Raw genomic sequence first — 18,567 nt, forward strand, 5'->3', positions numbered from 1 at the left:
GAGAGGCAAGCCCAGGAACCCAAGCAGCAGAAACCAAGACTACATGGCATCATCAGAGCCCAATTCTCCCACCAAAGCAAACACGGAATATCCAAACACACCAGAAAAGCAAGATCTAGTTTCAAAATATTTGATCATGATGCTGGAGGACTTCAAGAAAGACATGAAGAACTCCCTTAGAGAAACACAGGAAAACATTGATAAACAAGTAGAAGCCTACAGAGAGGAATCGCAAACATCCCTGAAAGAATTCCAGGAAAACATAAATAAACAAGTAGAAGCCCATAGAGAAGAGTCACAAAAATCCCTGAAAGAATTCCAGGAAAACACAATCAAACAGTTGAAGGAATTAAAAATGGAAATAGAAGCAATCAAGAAAGAACACATGGAAACAACCCTGGATATAGAAAACCAAAAGAAAAACAAGGAGCTGTAGATACAAGCTTCACCAACAGAATACAAGAGATGGAAGAGAGAATCTCAGGAGCAGAAGATTCCATAGAAATCATCGACTCAACTGTCAAAGATAATGTAAAGCGGAAAAAGCTACTGGTCCAAAACATACAGGAAATCCAGGACTCAATGAGAAGATCAAACCTAAGGATAATAGGTATAGAAGAGAGTAAAGACCCCCAGTTCAAAGGACCAGTAAATATCTTCAACAAAATCATAGAAGAAAACTTCCCTAACCTAAAAAAAAAAAAGAGGAGAGAGAGACCCAACCGCCTGGTCAGGTGGGCACTCCTGAGGCTGCAGAGCGGAAGAGACCACCAACACTGCTCACCCCTGCCCACATCCCTGGCCCAAGAGGAAACTGTATAAGGCCTCTGGGCTCCCATGGGGGAGGGCCCAGGAGCGGCAGGACCCCTGCCTGAGACACCGCCGGAACCTGAAGGAAACAGACTGGATAAACAGTTCTCTGCACCCAAATCCCGTGGGAGGGAGAGCTAAACCTTCAGAGAGGCAGACAAGCCTGGGAAACCAGAAGAGACTGCTCTCTGCACACACATCTCGGACGCCAGAGGAAAAAGCCAAAGACCATCTGGAACCCTGGTGCACTGAAGCTCCCAGAAGGGGCGGCCCAGGTCTTCCTGGTTGCTGCCGCTGCAGAGAGCCCGTGGGCAGCACCCCACGAGCGAACCTGAGCCTCGGGACCACAGGTAAGACCAAATTTTCTGCTGCAAGAAAGCTGCCTGGTGAACTCAAGACACAGGCCCACAGGAACAGCTGAAGACCTGTAGAGAGGAAAAACTACACGCCCGAAAGCAGAACACTCTGTCCCCATAACTGACTGAAAGAGAGGAAAACAGGTCTACAGCACTCCTGACACACAGGCTTATAGGACAGTCTAGCCACTGTCAGAAATAGCAGAACAAAGTAACACTAGAGATAATCTGATGGCGAGAGGCAAGCGCAGGAACCCAAGCAACAGAAACCAAGACTACATGGCACCATCGGAGCCCAATTCTCCCATCAAAACAAACATGGAATATCCAAACACACCAGAAAAGCAAGATCTAGTTTCAAAATCATTTTTGATCATGATGCTGGAGGACTTCAAGAAAGGCGTGAAGAACTCCCTTAGAGAACAAGTAGAAGCCTACAGAGAGGAATCGCAAAAATGCCTGAAAGAATTCCAGGAAAACATAAATAAACAAGTAGAAGCCCATAGACAGGAGACACAAAAATCCCTGAAAGAATTCCAGGAAAACATAAATAAACAAGTAGAAGCCCATAGAGAGGAGTCACAAAAATCCCTGAAAGAATTCCAGGAAAACACAATCAAACAGTTGAAGGAATTAAAAATGGAAATAGAAGCAATCAAGAAAGAACACATGGAAACAACCCTGGATATAGAAAACCAAAAGAAGAGACAAGGAGCTGTAGATACAAGCTTCACCAACAGAATACAAGAGATGGAAGAGAGAATCTCAGGAGCAGAAGATTCCATAGAAATCATTGACTCAACTGTCAAAGATAATGTAAAGCAGAAAAAGCTACTGGTCCAAAACATACAGGAAATCCAGGACTCAATGAGAAGATCAAACCTAAGGATAATAGGTATAGAAGAGAGTGAAGACTCCCAGCTCAAAGGACCAGTAAATATCTTCAACAAAATCATAGAAGAAAACTTCCCTAACCTAAAAAAAGAGATACCCATAGGCATACAAGAAGCCTACAGAACTCCAAATAGATTGGACCAGAAAAGAAACACCTCCTGTCACATAATAGCCAAAACACCAAACGCACAAAATAAAGAAAGAATATTAAAAGCAGTAAGGGAAAAAGGTCAAGTAACATATAAAGGCAGACCTATCAGAATCACACCAGACTTCTCGCCAGAAACTATGAAGGCCAGAAGATCCTGGACTGATGTCATACAGACCCTAAGAGAACACAAATGCCAGCCCAGGTTACTGTATCCAGCAAAACTCTCAATTAACATTGATGGAGAAACCAAGATATTCCATGACAAAACCAAATTAGTCCAATATTTCCTCACTATGCCCCTATTTTTTGTATTTTACATAGGGTTACAATTAAGAGATTGAATTGTGTTTCATAAAAGACTTTGGACTTTTAATAAAAACAGGGCAGAAATTTATAGGGAAGAGCTGGTGCAGAAGCCATAAAGGAGTGCTGCTCACTGGCTGTCTTTGTTAGAGTTTCTATTGCTGCTACAAAACCAGGACCAAATGCAAGTGGGGGAGGTAAGAGGTTTTTTTTACTTATATTTCTACATTGCTGTTCATCACCAAAGTCAGCACAGGAGCTCAAACAAGGTAGGATCCTGGAAGCAAGAGCTGATGCAAAGGCCATGGAAGGTTGCTGCTCACTGGCTTGCTTTCACATGGTTTTTTCAGCATGCTTTTTTATAGAAGCCAGGACCACCAGCCCAGGGATGGCATAACTAGCAATGATCTCTAATTGAAAAAGATGCCAAACAGCTAGATCTCGTGGAGGCATTTCCTCAAATGAGACTCCTCCCTTTCTGATGACTCTAGTTGATGACACAAAACCAGTCAGTACACTGACTTGCTTCCCATGGCTTGCTCAGCCTGCTTTTCAATAGAACCTAGGATCACCAGCCCAGGTATGGCCCCATCCACAATGAGTTCGACCCTCCAACATCAATCACTAGTTATGAAAATGCCCTACATGCTTTTGTACAGTCTAATCTTTTAGAAAAATTTTCTCAGTTGAGGTTCCTTCCTCTCTGTTGACTCTAGCTTATGTCAAGTTGTCATAAAACCATCCAGCACACCTATCTTCTGATGAGAAGTCATTCACTTAGGACTGTGACACTGAAGACAACTGTTGGTCTAGGTGTATACTCCCTGGTATGCTACCAGTACCATGCCTGCTTGCCTGCTGCCATGGACCCCACCATAATGCTTATGGACTCTAACCTTTTGGAACCATGACCTCAAATAAACTGTTTTCCTTTATACATTATCTTTGTCATTGTGTCTTATCACAGAAATCAAAAGGCAAGTAGAACAGTATGACTCTTGGCTGCTAAGCGTGAGGTGCTGGTTTAACCGTCTCTACTAATTATCTCTAAGAAGATGAAACAGTGCAATGATGCAGAGATGAAATCTGGGAGCTGGAGAGATGGCTCGGCAGTTAAGAATAGACACTGCTTGTGCTGAGTGCTCTATTTCTATTGCTAGCACCCATATCACAAATCTCACAATGATTGCATTCATCTTGTCTGCATACCCACACTCAGAACCACACTTATATTTAGGACTGAAAAAGAATCTTTTAAAAATGGACAGGGGTGAAATCCAGAGTGAAATTGCATGGATTGAACTAGTATATGTAAATATAGAGGTCACTTTCATATATTTGCACATCAGTCAAACATCAGTAAAATGGAAATAAAATTATTTATACTGTAGGAAAGTTGGGAAATGTGAGATGCCATATATGACATGGTTAGAATAATGCCTAGAAACTCAGATACATTCATCAATATGATGATCAGGAGGAGACAAGGATAAAATTATGTGTTGTCATCATCTTCCCATGAGTTAAGCTGTCAACCCCAGTACTGATTGTGCTCCAAATCAAAAATGAATAGCATCAAGAAATTCTTAGATACAGTTTCATATTCATATGGAGTTTAATCCTAAGCCAAAAGAAAATGCCTAAATGATAATCTGCACTGTAACTTGCTCATTATGCTCCTGTGGTATCTGATCAATACCTCTGGTTCAATATTTTCTGAGAAATAATATTGTGAAATACACTTTTTAGAAGCTGGAGAAAAAAACAGCACCTGAAGGGAAAAGATACAGAAACTGACAACAAAACATTAGATGGCACTTGGAAAAATCTATGGAAGAGAGAGTAAAAGGTAGAAAAAGCCAGAGAGGCCAAGGACACCACAAGGAAACATACAGTATTAATCAACTTGGGCCCATCAGGGCCCACAGAGACTGAACCACCCAAAAGAGAGCATGCATGGGATGGACCTAGGCCCTTGGCACATGTGTAGGAGTTATACTGCTGGGTCTTCATGTGGGACTCCTAACAGCAAGTGCAAGGGCTGTCTATGACTCTGTTGCCTGCATTTGGATCCCTTACCGCTAACTGAACTGCCTTGCCTAGTCTCCTTTTTTTTTTTTTTTTTTTTCCGGAGCTGGGGACCGAACCCAGGGCCTTGCGCTTCCTAGGCAAGAGCTCTACCACTGAGCTAAATCCCCAACCCCCGCCTAGTCTCAACAGGAGAAGATGAACCTAGTCCTACTAAACTTAATACGCCAAGGTGGTGATATCCATGGGAGGCCTCCCTTTTTCTATTAAAAAAAATTAAGTAATTTTAAAAATTAAGCTATAGAAAAAAGATGGAAGGAAGCCTTCTCTTTAAACATCACTATTGCCCTCCAGTTGGGGAAAGGATTTCATTCTAGAGTAGAGAATGAGGTTTGGAGCAGTACAAACACAACCATTCTCTATTGATATGAACAGCTTATAATAGTTACAAAGAAGATAGATACATACACACACACGCACGTGCGTGCATACACGTGCACACACACACATGCATGCATACATGCACACACACGCACATGCACGTACACGCACACACACACAGGCACACACACATGCACACACACACACACGCACACACACACGCATGCACATGCACGCACAGGCACACACACACACACACCTTTATCCAATCCTTTAAATGTATTACTTCATGTGAATTCTTTGATTATTGACAATGTAGATCATAATTTAGAGGTACATCTTTGTGTCTCGGTTTCATTGCAAATCTCGCAAAATAAAGAAGAACATTTGAACATAAAAGATAAATTCTGTGATTCTTTTTCAAAACATGACACTTACTTGGAACTCTGTGGAAAGTAGTAAAGCATCAGTTTTCAAGATAAAATAAATTTAAATTATTATTGTCTACTCATATTTAGAACATGTGTCCTGTCATCTTCCCCAATTTGTTTTATCATGCTAAATAGAGGTGATCTTCAGAGATTTTCCTTCACAAATGAGGAGAGGTAAGATAGAAAATGTAAAAATGGGATTGGAAAGATGGTTCAGTGGTTAAGAGCACTGACTACCCTTCCATAGATCCTGAGTTCAAATCCAAGCAAACACATGAGGGGTCACAACCATCTATAATGAGATCTGCTACCCTTTTCTGGTGTGTCTGAAGATAGCTACAGAGTAATCATATGAATAAAATAAATCTTTTCTAAAAAAGAGATATAAAGTTTAAAAAAGTGGAAGGGTGTGGTGCCTTCATTGCAAGACTACAGGTAAGTTTAAAACTTATGAATAGGAAATACCTAAGGGCTCTTCTAATACCTAAGGGCTTCTCCTAAAATTAAAGAAAATATTTATTTGACAAATAAAAGTGTCAACAAATCAAAACTTCTGGTGTGTCTGAAGACAGCTACAGTGTACTTATATATAATAAATAAATAAATCTTTTTAAAAAAATAAAATGTGAAAATAACAGTTAAGACTCATTTACTGGACTACAGTGAATATTGTATTTATGTCTTGCTAGCAGGTATATTAAAAGGACTAGGTGGGAGAATGGGGAGGGTAACAGGAAGGGGGTATCATGTGTAGGGAGAACAAGGGTGAAAGAACAGAAATCAGGGGTGGGAAGGGGGTGGGACATCTCTACAATGTGCCAAAGACCTGGGATGCTGGGTCCAGCACGGCTGCAGAGAGGATGAAGTGATATGTTTTCCACTCTTGGAGCAGGTACCAGAGAACATGGGTCTCAAATGCAGATGGTTGTTGTAGTCATAAGGATTGTTTGTATAATAATTCGTATTTTATTTCTTGTTCCTGTTCCTCCTGTAGAGAATGTTCTCCTTGCCAAAGTTATCAGGGAATGTTCTTTCTGACAAGGATAAGGACTCCATAATAGTCAAAAACAGCATTATTTCAGGAGGTAAGCATATGTCTAATGTTCCCCAGCAAAATGGCAGTGCTGTGACCTTCGGCACTGTGCTGTGAGAAAGCAATGCTGTGAGAAAGAACTCTGAAAACATGAGTTCAAGAATATATAAACAGAATTTCTCATCTATGCAAAATATATGGATAATATATGAATTTTATGAGGGTTTCATGGACCCGGAAGAATAGAGGCAGTTGTACTAATAAGTCAATAAAAGAGAAAGGAATGGTTTTAAAAAACAAGACTCATGGTTTAAGTAATAAAAGAGGCACCAGGAAGCAAGGCAGTAGCGATCTTAGATCAGGATTCCACCCAGTTAAGCTTATTGTTTGTGTTTACAAACACAGGCAGATCTCTGAATTTATTTTTATGTTAAAAAATGTATTTGCTGCTTTTTTCTAAGAATCAAGGGGCTAAGGTTATAAAATGCTGATTTGTGGAGTAATCAAAAGGGAACCTTGGGTAAGCAACTGAATTGCTTTGTGAATAAAACACTGGTCTTTGGTCCGCAAGAGCTGAGCTGTCTAGTGAGCTATCCTAGCTCTTTTAGAATTTTTATAATAGGTTTTCCGACTTTGGTTGGAAAACCCAAGAGCTATCTAGAAAGCTAACACATCTCTTTCAGAAATTTTGTCCAGCTGGTTTTCAGATTTTGGTTAAAAACCCCCAAAACTATCCAGAGAATTATTAAAGCTTTTAGAATTTTTCTAGCAGATTTTCTGACTTTGGTCAGAAAACCCAAGAGCTATCCAAAGACTAACACAGGTTTTTTTAAGAATCTTCCTAGCGGGTTTTCTGAGATAGCTAGAGAGCTGTCTAGAAAGCTATCTCAAGCAGACTACAGAGCTGTCAGCTTGCAGACCATCACTGACTTTGAGTTGTTTCTTCCACTGCTCCGAAACACCTTCCTTAGGACCCAATCCCAAGCTGAGGCTGGTCCTCGGCACTGGGATGGGGGAAGGTCCCAGGAATCTGTGGAAGTGACTCTATCTGAGACTCCTAAGACTGGAGGAGATAAAGCCTGAAGTAACCACCTTCTGTAGCCAACCAGGATTCCCAGTGGAGAGATAAGGGCAGCAACTCCACCACAAAACTTTCAACCCAGAATTTATAGACGGAATGACCGACTAATGACTGGTCCAACTTGAGATCCACCCCATGGGCAAGCCCAAACCCTTACACTATTAATGATATTCTGTTATACTTGTAGACAAAAGCCTAGTATTACTGTCCTCTGAGATGCTCCATCAAGCAGCTGACTAAAACAGATGCAGAGACCCACAACTAAACATTGAATGGAGTTCAGGGACTCTTATAGAAGAGTTAAGGGAAGGATTGAGGGACCTTAATGGGATAGGAACTCCACAGGAAGACCAAGAGAGTCAACTAACCTGGATCCTTGGGCATTCTCAGACACTGAGCCACTAACCAAAGAGTATACTTGGGCTGAACCTAGGCCCCCTGCACATATGTATCAGATGTGCAGCTTGGTCTTCATGTGGGTCCTCCAACAACTAGAACAGAGGCTATCCCTAAAACTGTTCCTGTCTGTGGAATATGTTCCCCTAACTAGGTTTGCCTTGTCTGGCCTCAATAGGAAAAGATGTACCTAGCCCTGGAGAGACTTGATATGCTAGGGTGGAAGGATGCTCAGTGGGGGCCTCCACCCTCTCAGAGGAGAAGGGACTGGGAATGGGGGACTGTGTGAAGGGGAATCAGGTGGGGTACAGCAATCAGAATGTAAAGTGAGTTGATTAATTAATTAATTTAAAAATAATTTAGACACCAACAATCCAAATAACCCAATTAAAAATGGGATACAGAGCTAAACAGAGAATTCTCAGCAGAGAAATCTCAAATGTCTGAGAAGCACTTAAAGAAATGTTCAGCATCCTCGGTCATCAGGAAAATGCAAATCAAAAGGACCCTGAGATTCCATCTTATAACAGTCAGAATGGCTAAGATCAAAAACTTAAATGATAGCACATGCTGGCAAGGGGAACACTCTTCCATTACTGGTGGGAATGCAAACTTGCACAACTACTTTGGAAATCAATTTGGCGGTTTCTAAGAAAACTGAGGATAGTTCTACCTCAAGAACCAGCTATACCACCCCTGGGCATACACCCAAAAGATGTTCCACCATCCCACAAAGACACTTGCTCAACTATGTTCATAGCAGCTTTACTCATAGTAACCAGAAACTGGAAACAACCTAAATGTCCCTCAAATGAAGAATGAATAAAGAAAATGTGGTACATCTACACAATGGAATACTATTCAGCTATTAAAAACAATGACATCATGAATTTTGCAGGCAAATGGATGGAACTTGAGAATATCATCCTGAGGGAGGTAACCCAAACCCAGATAGATACATGCAGTATGTACTCACAAGTGAACATTAGCCATAAAGTGCAGAAAACGATGTTACAATCCACAAACCCAAACTGGGCAATAAGGAGGTCTCAAGGGGGGATGGGTGAATCTCACTCAGAAAAGGAAACTAAATAGTCTTCAGAGTTAGATGGAGAAAGGGAACTGGGTAAGAGAGGAGGAGAGAAGGGGAATGGGGATGGGATGACAATCAGGTGTAAGTGGGGGGAGAAAGGGTTGGGAGTAAAAGTGGGAAAAGGGAAGGAGGCATCTCTGGTGACTAGCTGGAGTCCTGAAATGGGAGAGGATACAGGGAGTCTAAGGGCGTGACCCTAGATGAGATTCTTACCAGAGCAGGATAACAGAGACTGAAGTGGCCACCACCTGTAGCCAGGCAGGACTTTCAGAGGAGGAAGAGGGACATCTACCCACAAAAACTTCAACCCTTCATCTTGTTTACAAGATGTGCAGAGATAAATATGGAGCAGTGTAGGCTGGTGTCATTATGCAGGTGAAGGCAGGTACAGGATAAAAGGAGACCTCTCATTAAAGGAGAAGGAAGGATGGACGAGAGAAAAGTTTTAGAGATGCAGAGGAGACAGGAGCAAGGAGAAGGAGCTGAGAGAACATGGCGGTGGATGTTAAGATTCCTCATTGCACATATTACAGGTTGTTATGACTGTTCTTAAGGCATGGATGTGTACAGGATTTTGTGTTATCTAGATGGGCAAATTATATCTTATCAATTGGATCAGAGGATATTGTGTGGTGACTTAATTGAGTTCAAGAGAGTGTATGGTGGCCAGCTGCACCAGGACCACCATGCCACAGAATTAGGATGTGTATGCTTGGCATGATGGAAACTAGCCAAGAGAACTGTGAGTGAGGGCGGGGCAGCCTGACAGGGTGCTGTGTTGGAATGGCTCGAAGTCAACAGCTAATATTAAACTAAATGGAGAGAAACTGGAAGCACTGCCACTAAAATCACAGACTAGACACTGATGCCCATTCTCTCCCTACTTATTCAATATAGTTCTTGAAGTCCTAGCCAGAACAATCAGACAACAAAGAGATATCAAAGGGATACAGATTGGAAAAGAAGTAGTCAAAATATCACTATTTGCAGATGATATGAAGGTATATTTAAGTGATCCCAAAAGTTCCACCAGAGAACTACTAAAGCTGATAAACAACTTCAGCAAAGTGGCTGGATATAAAATTAACTCAAGTAAATCAGTAACCTTCCTCTACACAAAAGAAAAACAAGCCGAGAAAGAAATTAATAATAGACCCAAATAATATAAAGTACCTCGGTGTGACTTTAACCAAGCAAGTAAAAGATCTGTACAATAAGAACTTCAAGACTCTGAAGAAAGAAATTGAAGAAGACCTCAGAAGATGGAAAGATCTCCCATGCTCATGGATTGGCAGGATCAATATAGTAAAAATGGCCATTTTACCAAAAGCAATCTACAGATTCAATGCAATCCCCATCAAAATACCAATCCAATTCTTCAAAGAGTTAGACAGAACAATTTGCAAACTCATCTGGAATAACAAAAAACCCAGGATAGCTAAAACTATCCTCAACAATAAAAGGACTTCAGGGGGAATCACTATCCCTGAACTCAAGCAGTATTACAGAGCAATAGTGATAAAAACTGCATGCTATTGGTACAGAGACAGACAGATAGACCAATGGAACAGAATTGAAGACCCAAAAATGAACCCACACACCTATGGTCACTTGATTTTTGACAAAGGAGCCAAAACCATCCAATGGAAAAAAGATAGCATTTTCAGGAAATGGTGCTGGTTCAACTGGAGGTCAACATGTAGAAGAATGCAGATCGATCCATGCTTATCACCCTGTACAAAGCTTAAGTCCAAGAGGATCAAGGACCTCCACATCAAACCTGATACACTCAAACTAATAGAAAAAAAACTAGGGAAGCATCTCGAACACATGGGCACTGGAAAAATTTTCCTGATCAAAACACCAATGGCTTATGCTCTAAGATCAAGAATCGATAAATGGGATCTCATAAAACTGCAAAGCTTCTGTAAGGCAAAGTACACTGTGGTTAGGACAAAATGGCAACCAACAGATTGGGAAAAGATCTTTACCAATCCTACAACAGATAGAGGCCTTATATCCAAAATATGCAAAGAACTCAAGAAGTTAGACCGCAGGGAGACAAATAACCCTATTAAAAAATGGGGTTCAGAGCTAAACAAAGAATTCACAGCTGAGGAATGCCGAATGGCTGAGAAACAACTGAAGAAATGTTCAACATCTTTAGTCATAAGGGAAATGCAAATCAAAACAACCCTGAGATTTCACCTCACACCAGTGAGAATGGCTAAGATCAAAAACTCAGGTGACGAGTATTGTCTAAGTCTGGCAATCTTCAAGATCTTGAGTATTCAAAAAGGTTAGGTCAGGCCAAGGTGAAGGCACTAAAGCCTATAGCAGATAAAGGATTTACTTCAGCTCCTGGTCTTCAGGAATACAGAACTTCAGACAAGCCTGGGAAACCAGAAGAGACTGCTCTCTGCACACACATCTCGGACACCAGAGGAAAAAGCCAAAGACCATCTGGAACCCTGGTGCACTGAAGCTCCCGGAAGGGGCGGCACAGGTCTTCCTGGTTGCTGCCGCTGCAGAGAGCCCGCGGGCAGCAGCCCACGAGCGAACTTGAGCCTCGGGACCACAGGTAAGACCAACTTTTCTGCTGCAAGAAAGCTGCCTGGTGAGCTTGGGATACACGGAAGCAGAATTCCTCTAGGACCGGGCACGTTCTGTGTTTACCGGAAGTCCCACACCCGCGGATCCCGGCCCACAGCAGCTCTCTGCTCCCAGACCCCGTGAGAGAGAGACCCAACCGCCTGGTCAGGTGGGCACTCCTGAGGCTGCAGAGCGGAAGAGACCACCAACACTGCTCACCCCTGCCCACATCCCTGGCCCAAGAGGAAACTGTATAAGGCCTCTGGGCTCCCGTGGGGGAGGGCCCAGGAGCGGCAGGACCCCTGCCTGAGACACCGCCGGAACCTGAAGGAAACAGACCGGATAAACAGTTCTCCGCATGCGCAGTGAAGGTGAACCCTGTCAGACCACTGTGCCTTGTTTCAAGGATTTTCTCAGTTCTCATTCTGAAGATTGTTTCCAGTTGCAAGTTAGAGTCAAGCCAGCTACCCAGCCTTAACACTGTTCAGTGCCCTGTTACTAATGTTTTTAACGGGTTGGTTTCTACATGTTTAAACTGTCCAGCAGTTGGATTTTACCTCTTGATAGTTCCGTTTGTCCCTGGTGCTGCTTTTAAAGGTATAGGGCCCTGTGAAGTGTCCAGTGGAGTAGGTACGCAGTTGGCCTGGTAATGGAAAAGCTGCTTTGGAATAGATGTTTACTTGGGTTCCTGTGCAGAGCTGGGCAGCAATCCTGGAAAGCTCTGTAAAGCCCGTAAGGAAGGATTTGAAGAGGGCTGCCCTTAAGTCTTTGAACATGAAGCATTTGTGTGCATGCTGTCAAAAGACTGCAGTGATTGTCATCCCAGGCTTCCTGACCTCCAGGAAACACTTTGGAAAGGCGACAGAGGAGCACCAAGGGAAGGGAATTTGCTTGGCTTGTTTTGTCTGCTTTCTCATTTCCTTACCATTTAAACCTGAACGAAACACCCTTCTCTGGTATCTGATCCAGCAAACTCTTGGTTGGGAAGCCCTGTGTTGAATTTTGAGAATGTACCCGACTTTTTGTACAGTGCTTTACACCTGCTAAAACTTAACTTGTTAATGCAGAAGAAGACCTTGAAAGGTGAGTCATCAAATCTGGTTTGATTATTAATACCTATCTTTTAGAAAGAAGCTTTTTCCCTCTATGTATGATGTCATACTGCAGACTTAAAATATAGACTATCAATAAAATGCATGAAGTAAAAAAAAAAAATGTGGCTGGGGATTTAGCTCAGTGGTAGAGCGCTTACCTAGGAAGCACAAGGCCCTGGGTTCGGTCCCCAGCTCCGAAAAAAAGAACCAAAAAAAAAAAAAAAAAAAAAAGAAGGAAGAAAACAGTTCTCTGCACCCAAATCCCGTGGGAGGGAGAGCTAAACCTTCAGAGAGGCAGACAAGCCTGGGAAACCAGAAGAGACTGCTCTGTGCACACACATCTCGGACGCCAGAGGAAAAAGCCAAAGACCATCTGGAACCCTGGTGCACTGAAGCTCCCGGAAGGGGGGGCACAGGTCTTCCTGGTTGCTGCCACTGCACAGAGGCCGTGGGCAGCACCCCACGAGCGAACTTGAGCCTCGGGACCACAGGTAAGACCAACTTTTCTGCTGCAAGAAAGCTGCCTGGTGAACTCAAGACACAGGCCCCCGGGAACAGCTGAAGACCTGTAGAGAGGAAAAACTACACGCCCGAAAGCAGAACACTCTGTCCCCATAACTGACTGAAAGAGAGGAAAACAGGTCTACAGCACTCCTGACACACAGGCTTATAGGACAGTCTAGCCACTGTCAGAAATAGCAGAACAAAATAACACTAGAGATGATCTGATGGCGAGAGGCAAGCGCAGGAACCCAAGCAACAGAAACCAAGACTACATGGCATCATCGGAGCCCAATTCTCCCACCAAAATAAACATGGAATATCCAAACACACCAGAAAAGCAAGATCTAGTTTCAAAATCATATTTGATCATGATGCTGGAGGACTTCAAGAAAGACATGAAGAACTCCCTTAGAGAACAAGTAGAAGCCTACAGAGAGGAATCGCAAAAATGCCTGAAAGAATTCCAGGAAAACATAAATAAACAAGTAGAAGCCCATAGAGAGGAGACACAAAAATCCCTGAAAGAATTCCAGGAAAACACAATCAAACAGTTGAAGGAATTAAAAATGGAAATAGAAGCAATCAAGAAAGAAACGTGGAAGCAACCCTGGATATAGAAAACCAAAAGAAGAGACAAGGAGCTGTAGATACAAGCTTCACCAACAGAATACAAGAGATGGAAGAGAGAATCTCAGGAGCAGAAGACTCCATAGAAATCATTGACTCAACTGTCAAAGATAATGTAAAGCAGAAAAAGCTACTGGTCCAAAACATACAGGAAATCCAGGACTCAATGAGAAGATCAAACCTAAGGATAATAGGTATAGAAGAGAGTGAAGACTCCCAGCTCAAAGGACCAGTAAATATCTTCAACAAAATCATAGAAGAAAACTTCCCTAACCTAAAAAAAGAGATACCCATAGACATACAAGAAGCCTACAGAACTCCAAATAGATTGGACCAGAAAAGAAACAACTCCCGTCACATAATTGTCAAAACACCAAACGCACAAAATAAAGAAAGAATATTAAAAGCAGTAAGGGAAAAAGGTCAAGTAACATATAAAGGCAGACCTATCAGAATCACACCAGACTTCTCGCCAGAAACTATGAAGGCCAGAAGATCCTGGACTGATGTCATACAGACCCTAAGAGAACACAAATGCCAGCCCAGGTTACTGTATCCAGCAAAACTCTCAATTAACATTGATAGAGAAACCAAGATATTCCATGACAAAACCAAATTTACACAATATCTTTCTACAAATCCAGCACTACAAAGGATAATAAAGGGTAAAGCCCAACATAAGGAGGCAAGCTATACCCTAGAAGAAGCAAGAAACTAATCATCTTGGCAACAAAACAAAGAGAAGAAAAGCACACAAACATAACCTCACATCCAAATATGAATATAACAGGAAGCAATAATCACTATTCCTTAATATCTCTCAATATCAATGGCCTCAACTCCCCAATAAAAAGACATAGATTAACAAACTGGATACGCAACGAGGACCCTGCATTCTGCTGCCTACAGGAAACACACCTCAGAGACAAAGACAGACACTACCTCAGAGTGAAAGTCTGGAAAACAACTTTCCAAGCAATTGGTCAGAAGAAGAAAGCTGGAGTAGCCATTCTAATATCAAATAAAATCAATTTCCAACTAAAAGTCATCAAAAAAGATAAGGAAGGACACTTCATATTCATCAAAGGAAAAATCCACCGAGATGAACTCTCAATCCTAAATATCTATGCCCCAAATACAAGGGCACCTACATACATAAAAGAAACCTTACTAAAGCTCAAAACACACATTGCACCTCACACAATAATAGTGGGAGATTTCAACACCCCACTCTCATCAATGGACAGATCATGGAAACAGAAATTAAACAGTGATGTCTACAGACTAAGAGAAGTCATGAGCCAAATGGACTTAACGGATATTTATAGAACATTCTATCCTAAAGCAAAAGGATATACCTTCTTCTCAGCTCCTCATGGTACTTTCTCCAAAATTGACCATATATTTGGTCAAAAAACGGGCCTCAACAGGTACAGAAAGATAGAAATAATCCCATGCGTGCTATCGGACCACCACGGCCTAAAAGTGGTCTTCAATAACAATAAGGGAAGAATGCCCACATATACGTGGAAATTGAACAATGCTCTACTCAATGATAACCTGGTCAAGGAAGAAATAAAGAAAGAAATTTAAAACTTTTTAGAATTTAATGAAAATGAAGGTACAACATACCCAAACTTATGGGACACAATGAAAGCTGTGCTAAGAGGAAAACTCATAGCGCTGAATGCCTGCAGAAAGAAACAGGAAAGAGCATATGTCAGCAGCTTGACAGCACACCTAAAAGCTCTAGAACAAAAAGAAGCAAATACACCCAGGAGGAGTAGAAGGCAGGAAATGATAAAACTCAGAGCTAAAATCAACCAAGTAGAAACAAAAAGGACCATAGAAAGAATCAACAGAACCAAAAGTTGGTTCTTTGAGAAAATCAACAAGATGGATAAACCCTTAGCCAGACTAACAAGAGGACACAGAGAGTGCGTCCAAATTAACAAAATCAGAAATAAAAGGGGAGACATAACTACAGATTCAGAGGAAATTCAAAAAATCATCAGATCTTACTATAAAAACCTATATTCAACAAAATTTGAAAATCTTCAGGAAATGGACAATTTCCTAGACAGATACCAGGTATCGAAGTTAAATCAGGAACAGATACACCAGTTAAACAACCCCATAACTCTTAAGGAAATAGAAGCAGTCATTAAAGGTCTCCCAACAAAAAGAGCACAGGTCCAGACGGGTTTAGTGCAGAATTCTATCAAACCTTCATAGAAGACCTCATACCAATATTATCCAAACTATTCCACAAAATTGAAACAGATGGAGCCCTACCGATTCCTTCTATGAAGCCACAATTACTCTTATACCTAAACCACACAAAGACACAACAAAGAAAGAGAACTTCAGACCAATTTCCCTTATGAATATCGACGCAAAAATACTCAATAAAATTCTGGCAAACCGAATTCAAGAGCACATCAAAACAATCATCCACCATGATCAAGTAGGCTTCATCCCAGGCATGCAGGGATGGTTTAATATACGGAAAACCATCAACGTGATCCATTATATAAACAAACTGAAAGAACAGAACCACATGATCATTTCATTAGATGCTGAGAAAGCATTTGACAAAATTCAACACCCCTTCATGATAAAAGTCCTGGAAAGAATAGGAATTCAAGGCCCATACCTAAACATAGTAAAAGCCATATACAGCAAACCAGTCGCTAACATTAAACTAAATGGAGAGAAACTTGAAGCAATCCCACTAAAATCAGGGACTAGACAAGGCTGCCCACTCTCTCCCTACTTATTCAATATAGTTCTTGAAGTTCTAGCCAGAGCAATCAGACAACAAAAGGAGATCAAGGGGATACAGATCGGAAAAGAAGAGGTCAAAATATCACTATTTGCACACGACATGATAGTATATTTAAGTGATCCCAAAAGTTCTACCAGAGAACTACTAAAGCTGATAAACAACTTCAGCAAAGTGGCTGGGTATAAAATTAACTCAAATAAAACAGTTGCCTTCCTCTATACAAAAGAGAAACAAGCCGAGAAAGAAATTAGGGAAACGACACCCTTCATAATAGACCCAAATAATATAAAGTACCTCGGTGTGACTTTAACCAAGCAAGTAAAAGATCTGTACAATAAGAACTTCAAGACACTGAGGAAAGAAATTGAAGAAGACCTCAGAAGATGGAAAGATCTCCCATGCTCATGGATTGGCAGGATTAATATAGTAAAAATGGCCATTTTACCAAAAGCAATCTACAGATTCAATGCAATCCCCATCAAAATACCAATCCAATTCTTCAAAGAGTTAGACAGAACAATTTGCAAATTCATCTGGAATAACAAAAAACCCAGGATAGCTAAAGCTATCCTCACAATAAAAGGACTTCAGGGGGAATCACTATCCCTGAACTCAAGCAGTATTACAGAGCAATAGTGATAAAAACTGCATGGTATTGGTACAGAGACAGACAGATAGACCAATGGAATAGAATTGAGGACCCAGAAATGAACCCACACACCTATGATCACTTGATTTTTGACAAAGAAGCCAAAACCATCCAATGGAAAAAAGATAGCATTTTCAGCAAATGGTGCTGGTTCAACTGGAGGGCAACATGTAGAAGAATGCAGATTGATCCATGCTTATCACCCTGTACAAAGCTTAAGTCCAAGTGGATCAAGGACCTCCACATCAAACCAGACACACTCAAACTAATAGAAGAAAAACTAGGGAAGCATCTGGAGCACATGGGCACTGGAAAAAATTTCCTGAACAAAACACCAATGGCTTATGCTCTAAGATCAAGAATCGACAAATGGGATCTCATAAAACTGCAAAGCTTCTGTAAGGCAAAGTACACTGTGGTTAGGACAAAACAGCAACCAATAGATTGGGAAAAGATCTTTACCAATCCTACAACAGATAGAGGCCTTATATCCAAAATATACAAAGAACTCAAGAAGTTAGACTGCAGGGAAACAAATAACCCTATGAAAAAATGGGGTTCAGAGCTAAACAAAGAATTCACAGCTGAGGAATGCCGAATGGCTGAGAAACACCTAAAGAAATGTTCAACATCTTTAGTCATAAGGGAAATGCAAATCAAAACAACCCTGAGATTTCACCTCAAACCAGTGAGAATGGCTAAGATCAAAAACTCAGGTGACAGCAGATGCTGGCGAGGATGTGGAGAAAGAGGAACACTCCTCCATTGTTGGTGGGATTGCAGACTGGTAAAACCATTCTGGAAATCAGTCTGGAGGTTCCTCAGAAAATTGGACATTGAACTGCCTGAGGATCCAGCTATACCTCTCTTGGGCATATACCCAAAAGATGCCTCAACATATAAAAGAGACACGTGCTCTACTATGTTCATCGCAGCCTTATTCCTAATAGCCAGAAACTGGAAAGAACCCAGATGCCCTTCAACAGAGGAATGGATACAGAAAATGTGGTACATCTACACAATGGAATATTACTCAGCTATCAAAAACAACGAGTTTATGAAATTCGTAGGCAAATGGTTGGAACTGGAATATATCATCCTGAGTGAGCTAACCCAATCACAGAAAGACATACATGGTATGCACTCATTGATAAGTGGCTATTAGCCCAAATGCTTGAATTACCCTAGATCCCTAGAACAAACGAAACTCAAGACGGATGATCAAAATGTGAATGCTTCACTCCTTCTTTAAATGAGGAAGAAGAATACCCTTGGCAGGGAAGGGAGAGGCAAAGATTAAAACAGAGACTGAAGGAACACCCATTAGAGCCTGCCCCACATGTGGCCCATACATAT

General features: G+C 41.4%; 1 protein-coding gene and 2 non-coding genes across 3 annotated transcripts in view; 2 read left to right on the plus strand and 1 right to left on the minus strand.

The window, feature by feature from the left end:
* Nucleotides 1–18,567, minus strand: part of Nipa1 (NIPA magnesium transporter 1) — a 402,283-nt gene that overhangs the window by 9,319 nt on the left and 374,397 nt on the right. The window lies entirely within an intron of this gene.
* LOC120100213 (U7 small nuclear RNA) lies at nucleotides 6,976–7,037 on the plus strand. The gene has a single exon (XR_005499993.1). It is a non-coding gene; the product is annotated as a U7 small nuclear RNA (small nuclear RNA).
* LOC120100210 (U7 small nuclear RNA) lies at nucleotides 7,128–7,187 on the plus strand. The gene has a single exon (XR_005499991.1). It is a non-coding gene; the product is annotated as a U7 small nuclear RNA (small nuclear RNA).

The sequence above is a fragment of the Rattus norvegicus genome, chromosome 1 (genome assembly GCF_036323735.1).
Source record: "Rattus norvegicus strain BN/NHsdMcwi chromosome 1, GRCr8, whole genome shotgun sequence".
Lineage (NCBI taxonomy): Eukaryota > Metazoa > Chordata > Mammalia > Rodentia > Muridae > Rattus > Rattus norvegicus.